This window comes from Dromaius novaehollandiae, chromosome 17 (assembly GCF_036370855.1).
Source record: "Dromaius novaehollandiae isolate bDroNov1 chromosome 17, bDroNov1.hap1, whole genome shotgun sequence".
Taxonomy (NCBI): domain Eukaryota; kingdom Metazoa; phylum Chordata; class Aves; order Casuariiformes; family Dromaiidae; genus Dromaius; species Dromaius novaehollandiae.
This window is the reverse complement of record NC_088114.1, coordinates 12,164,675-12,170,674: the sequence shown is the minus strand read 5'-3', so window position 1 is coordinate 12,170,674 and position 6,000 is coordinate 12,164,675. Positions and strand designations below refer to the sequence as shown.

At 55.8% G+C, this 6,000-nt stretch overlaps 1 protein-coding gene across 7 annotated transcripts in view; it reads left to right on the top strand.

Moving 5' to 3' along the window:
• The first annotated feature begins 310 nt into the window (after nt 1–310).
• Nucleotides 311–6,000, top strand: part of ADORA2A (adenosine A2a receptor) — a 29,911-nt gene continuing 24,221 nt past the window's right edge. For 6 of the 7 annotated variants that reach the window (XR_010392078.1, XM_064522219.1, XM_064522218.1 and 3 more), the window contains exon 1: nt 311–420. The gene's annotated coding sequence lies outside the window, so the exon portion shown is untranslated. Of the gene's footprint in view, nt 421–2,682; nt 3,678–6,000 lie in introns of those variants that run through there. The other variant, XM_026119147.2, reaches the window with a different exon arrangement.

Genomic DNA, 6,000 nt, shown 5'->3' with positions numbered 1-6,000 from the left:
AGCCTCCCTGCGCGACTTTCCTGTCTGGGAAGAAGTATGTGCTTAAAGCGACGGGCTCGGGGCAGAGCGCCCTGCTCGCCTTTCCCGCTTTCGGTAGGAGCGGATGAAACCCCGTGAAAGCCCCTTCCTGCCGCCTGCAGGGCCCCGGACCGACGCCGGACGCCTCCCCCTGCGCGGGGCTCCGCGCACCTGCGGCCGCCCCGGGAGCGACGCTGCGCAGGGGGAGCCGCTCTGCTCCGCTCCGCTCCGCGCCCCGGCCCCGGCGCCGCCCCCGCCCCCGCCGCGCCGCCCGCGCCGCCCTCCAGGGGGAGCCGCCGCGCGGGCGCTGCCGCCGGCTCCGCGCCGCCGGGCGTCCCGCGTCCTGCGGCGGCGGCGGCGGCGGCTCCGGCTCCGCCACGGGCTCCGGCGCGGCCAGGGCAGGTGGGTGCCGCGCGGGCGCGGCCGGGCTCCGCGGTGAGGGGCGGCGGGAGGGCGGGCGGCGAGCGGGGCGGCCCCGTCCCGTCCCGCCGGGACCCCCGGGGCTCGGCCGGGCGCTGCGGCGGCCGCGGGTCCCCGCGCTGCCTCGGGGCCGTGTGAGGCGCCTCGGCGCGGCCCCGGCCCGCGCCCCCGCCGCCCTCGGGGGCTGCCTGACCCGGCCCGCGGCCGCGCCGTCGGGGCAGCTGCCGCCGCGTCCCGCGCTCTTCACGCCTCGCCGGTGCCGCCGGCAGCGCCCGGCACACCCCCGCGGCCCCGCAGGTGCCGGACTTCGCCCCGCGCCCGGCCGCCTCCCGGCCCTGCCGCTGTTTGCGCTCGCAGGCGATCCCTCGGAACACGGTGCTTCGCCCCGCGCGCCGCGTCCCGGCGCCCTCCCGAGCGGCGCGTCCCCGCCGAGATGCCCGCGCCGAGCGGAGGGGAAGGGCCGGGCTCTCGGTGGCGGCGTTAAACCCGCGCGCGCTCCTCGCCCGTGCGTCGCCCCCGAAGCTCCGGGCCCGTCGCGTCCACGCCGGGGGCCACCGAGGGCGTTTCGGCGGGTCCCTTCGCGGGGCGCTGGCGTCAGTCGGACCCTCGGCGGCCGCAGGGCCTGGTGCCCTGTGCGCGGTGCTTCTGCGCCGGCCCCTCGCACGCCAGGGCGTCGAGGAGCGGGCGCGCTGCGGCCGTGGCCTGCCCGGCGCCCCCGGGGCCGCTGCCGCCGGACGCTTCTGCCGCTCGCTGCTCCGCGTGAGCGCCCGCGCGGTGCCCGGTGCGAGGGCCGCGCCGGCATCGCCTGAGGGCTGCGGGCACCTTCCCGGGCTCCCTGGGGCCGCGGGGCCGCGGAGGAGGCAGGAAGGGTTAACCTGGAGGGCGACGTGACTCATTTAGTAAACAGCAGTTAATAGAATTGCCTCAACTACTTTAAATTATTTTACTAAGCAGATGGTCGCCTGTTAGATAACTCTATCTTTGGATGTATTTGTTTTCAGGTTTCTTATCAGACTCGTAGGTCTCGGGCCCGTGTGGCCCAAGGACTGGAAGCGATTGATAAATTCGGTCTCGGGCACGCTGCGGAGAGCCAGCGCGGGCAGGGCGCTGCCCGGGCCGAGCCCTGAAAGCCTAGGCAAAGCGAGCAGTCGGGATGTGAGCAATGCTTCAATGGGATTAGATCCGTGGAAGAAATATCTTATTTTGATTTCGATTAAAGCAGTCAATGTAAATGTAATTATATATCCTAAGAATAATGCGAAAATGAAATCCCGTCTAACGTGGCAAACGGATGAAATTCTGAATTAGCCGGGAGAGCTATGAACCTCTGATTTGTAGAGGAAACATGAGGGTACAAACTGCAAACACCTATGTGTGTATATAAAACAAAGATGACCTACTCCAGGGTTCATAAGTGTTTAAAAAAAAAAGAAAAGAAAGAAAGAAAGAAGACAGACCGTGTTCATGTGATAAGTTTGTAGTTTACACGCACATACTCTGTCTCTCTTTCCGTATGTATGTTTGTATATAAAAATTAGAATCAGCATCATCCTGTGTCAGGTCAAGGGATGTCAACCTAGTAATGATGTTTTTAGCCTCTGTCCTTCTGTCAGCGGGTGCAGAAAGCACGGAAGATCAGAGCTGAAAAGCCTTCTGCCAGGTCTCCTGTGTTTGCATTTCTATTTTTGCTGATGTTTTAATAGGATGTTTCCATGAGGGCTCCTGGCACTATTGCATTTGAATGTAATCAACTTTTAAAAGCTATTCATCTTTTTGTTTAATCTTCTATAATGGATTTTATGTTGAGCTGTGTGCTTAAGCCCTCTTAAGAGCTACTAGGAAAAGCTCAGTCCAGGAGGAGGCTTTGAAGAGGCCGTTTTAAATTTTCACTCTTCCTTTCCGTTGAGTTTCTGCGAAGGGTCCGGGCTGGTTGGCTGCGTACATCCCCCGGCGGTCTTGAGCCTGGCAGCTTGTCATCTGGTGCGGAGGGAAAACCTCCTCCTCTACCACTTCCGTTTTGCCTGGGCGAGTGATGGCTGTATGATTTCTCATCTACACAGGATGTTCAAGGCTTCACAGATTTTCCACCAAAACAGTTATTTTCATGCTTCAGCTCTTCGCTTCAGTTTGACGTTTCCACTTGTGTTTTTGCATGCGAGACGGGACGAGACGTAGTGTGGCTAAGCCCTCTCTGCCTAAGAGCTCTGCTCAGTTGTAAGAGTGAGTTTGGGTTTTTTTCCTATCCTGAGGCCAACCTCGGCATCTCTGTCTGTTGGTGTCCTGCAAAGTTCAGCCTTGTCTTCGGGTTGAAGAGGTGGCAGCTCTTGTTCGTGTTCTCTGGGCCGGGTGGATGCTGAGTAACTCTCTAGGTCCTTCTTTGTTTTCTCATCTGAAAAAAAGAGATGGGGTCTTGAAGCATTTTCTTTTTCTGTGGGACTCTCAGCTAAAAAACCAAGAGATCTCGAGCTCTGTGTCAAGGAAATAGGAGGGATTCTCGCAAGTCGATAGAGAGTTGCTTCTGTTCCTCGGGTAGCTGTTATTTAAGACCAGGCAACGTGGTGCCTCACGGGCCACGTTCAGGTTGTGCAGCAGCAAGTAGCACCTGAGCGGTGTGAACACTATAGCACCAGTTCCCTGCCTTTCTGCTCACCTGAAAAGGAGGAGAAAGTTGCCTCCTTAGTGAGCTGCTCACGTAGCTGAACGTTAAGGTTTGGTCAGTTGGGGTGAGGAGCTGGCTGCGTTCTGCCGGCAAACAAACGCAAGACTCTGGCCTCTGTTGCCTTGAGGTCATTTAACCTCTGAAGGCTTCGGTTTCCTCTGTAAAATCAGAAGATGCCTCTCCCCTCGCAAAGGTTACGTCTGTGTCAAGAATAATTATTGGTTGTATTGCACGTTTTTTTCTGAAGTAAATCTCTGTAGATCAGAACGGCCAGATGGCACGTACAACTCTCAATTATGGAAAATATCCTCAGGAGGTACTTCGAGGTCATCTAATCCATGCCTCTGCCTAAAGGCGGGATCAGCTATGCTTTGTGCCATTCCTGACAGCTTCGTCCATCCTGCTCTTAAAGATGTGCAGTGGAGACTCCGCACGTTCCTGGTGTGCAGGAAACACCCCACGGCCAGCTTAAACCTCCTTTGCTCTAATGCCTCCCTCATCCTAACAACAGAGGGCAACTCACAGAGGATCGGCCAAGACAACCTTAGAACTGGAATTAGCCTGGATACCTGCTAAACATGTGAGTGAATAATCAGGGCTGTGATCTCTTTCACTGCTCAGCCCAAATTCTGTAAGAAGCAAATCCAAAGGGCTTTGATATTGCTGCAAATCTGCAATATTGTGTGAGGGAGGTGGTAGATGCGCTACATTACAGTTATGTGTGATACTGTAATGGCAAAGTTAGGACAAAATTGTTTGGATAAATACATGGTGATGAGGTTATAAGAGCTGATGAGCCACTAAGAGAAAGCTTTGGAGAGTTCAGAGAAAAGCCAGACACAACGAGATGCCTCTGCAAAAATTACGCGTTCAAGATGATCACTGTTAGGCAAAAGAGAAAAAGGCTGCTGCAGCACGTGTTTGAGCATACGCTTTGTCCGTGCTTGTTCAGGGCACCCTGGGCGTGATCCAGGGGCCTCAGACAGACATCCCGTGCCGTCTGAGACACCCCTGTGGGGCTGGCGGAGAACGGGACAGCACCTAAGGGAGACACGTGCCCTGGGAAGTGGCGGCAGAGGCGCAGGGGGTGGTTCAGAGCCGCTTGGAACTCACTAGCTGCTTCTGTTTAAGCAACTCACCCAACCTGGGGGGTTTAGTTTAGGACCTGACCTGGAGAAAGGATGCTTTTTGTCATTGTGCTTGTTGGTTGGTTATTAAAAAAAGTAGCAGGTAACATAAAATACAATGAATGATATTCAAAGTATATGCAAATGCCATTGGAGAAAAAACAGAAGAGCAGGAGTAGCGGAATTTCCTTGCTGACAGAGGAGCAGGAAACGTAGTGCCGGGAAGGCCAGACTTGAAACTTCACGTATGTTTTGGGGCTCTTGCTAGTGTGTTTTGATTTTATTTATTTATTTATTTGAAAAGCTACGCATTTCAAGCCCAAAGAAAGTAAGTAATTTGCTACAACTACAAACACGGCCATGGAGGGCAGGGTTTGAAAAGAGATGACAGCTACAAGACGGATTGTATTTATCTTAAATGATAAGTCTGGGGTTGCATGCGGTAGGTTTATCACTATCTGACAGGTAATGAGATAAAGGCCAGGTGTTACAGGGGGATGTGGAAAGCTCTGAAACAGGAATTGAGATCGCTTTGCATAGCATTTTTAGGGAACATTTACAAACAATGCATCCGAGACAATGGAGAAGTTAGCGGGAGTGAAACTCCTGGCAGGGATGGTCCAGCCCGGAGAGCCGGGCAGGGGGAGGGAGAGGCTTGCTCATGCGGGGGGTGAGGGAATCTTCCTGTCCCTCTCCGATACAAGGAGAGGAAGGGGGGTTTTTCCTGAAGCCTTGGAGACGTGACGGATGACATGCTGGGCTCCTATCTGCACGTCGATTAGCATTTGCGATTGCGCTCACGTCCAGGGTGGAAGGCACTCGGCCGTTCTCAAGAGGCCTCCAGTATCTTGCAGATTCAGGCTGTTTTTATCTGCTCTGGTCGAGATACAGCCTCCCCTGTGTCCGCGTCCCCGGTGCTTGTCCCAGGCGACGCTCGCAGGGACGGTCGAGGCTCCCAGTGCAGCAGCTGCTCGGGAGGGCAGGGGCAGGGGCAGGGGCAGGGGCAGGGCCGTTGGCTGGTGGAGCCGTTCGGAGCTGAGCTGAACCGAACCGGTGCCAGCTGGGGCTCGCGGGGCCGGGCCCCTGCGTGCTCGAGTGAGTAGTGCCGTCGAACAGAGGGAGTTTGGTCTCGTTCTGCGCTTTTACCGTGTCTGTCTGGAAGTGGTGAGGTTTGCGCTGCTCTCCCTGTTAGAAAGAAGTTTCTTTCCTCGTTTGGTAGTCGGCCTCAGCGTCCCTCCCGTTTTTCTCCTGCTTCTTCTTCTTTGGGGCTGTTTTGTTTTGTTTTCCCCTGTTGTGGCCGCCTCCTACTTCTGCCCTCCTTCTTCCTTACTCAAGGAGCCCAAGCGTTTCTGCTCTCTCTGCTGGAGGGACTCCAAGCTTTGCCTGTCCTGTGTGTTGGCCCGTCGGTCCTGGGAGGGTCCCCTGAGTGCCGACCTGCCCGTTCGGCTGTTGAAGTTTCCCCGGAACGGGGTTGTCAGATCCTGGTATGAATCAGGTGTTGAGGTTAAGTTGTTAAGGGAAGTGGGCTGTTAAATACCATCTTGTGTGGTGACAACAGCTTTGGTTTCAGCGTGAGACCCTTATCCTTGGGCCCACGCTGGGGTTTTCCATAAGAAAAATTTCCCAGGACAAAAGACAGTCAAGAGGTGTTTGGCTCTTTAATACTCTCTTCAGAAGAGAGACACGTGCTTGATATCGATTTGAATAATTACAGTTTCCACATACGTCTAATCCACAGATCAGTGCCCAGGTTCAATGGGACGATGGAAAATAACA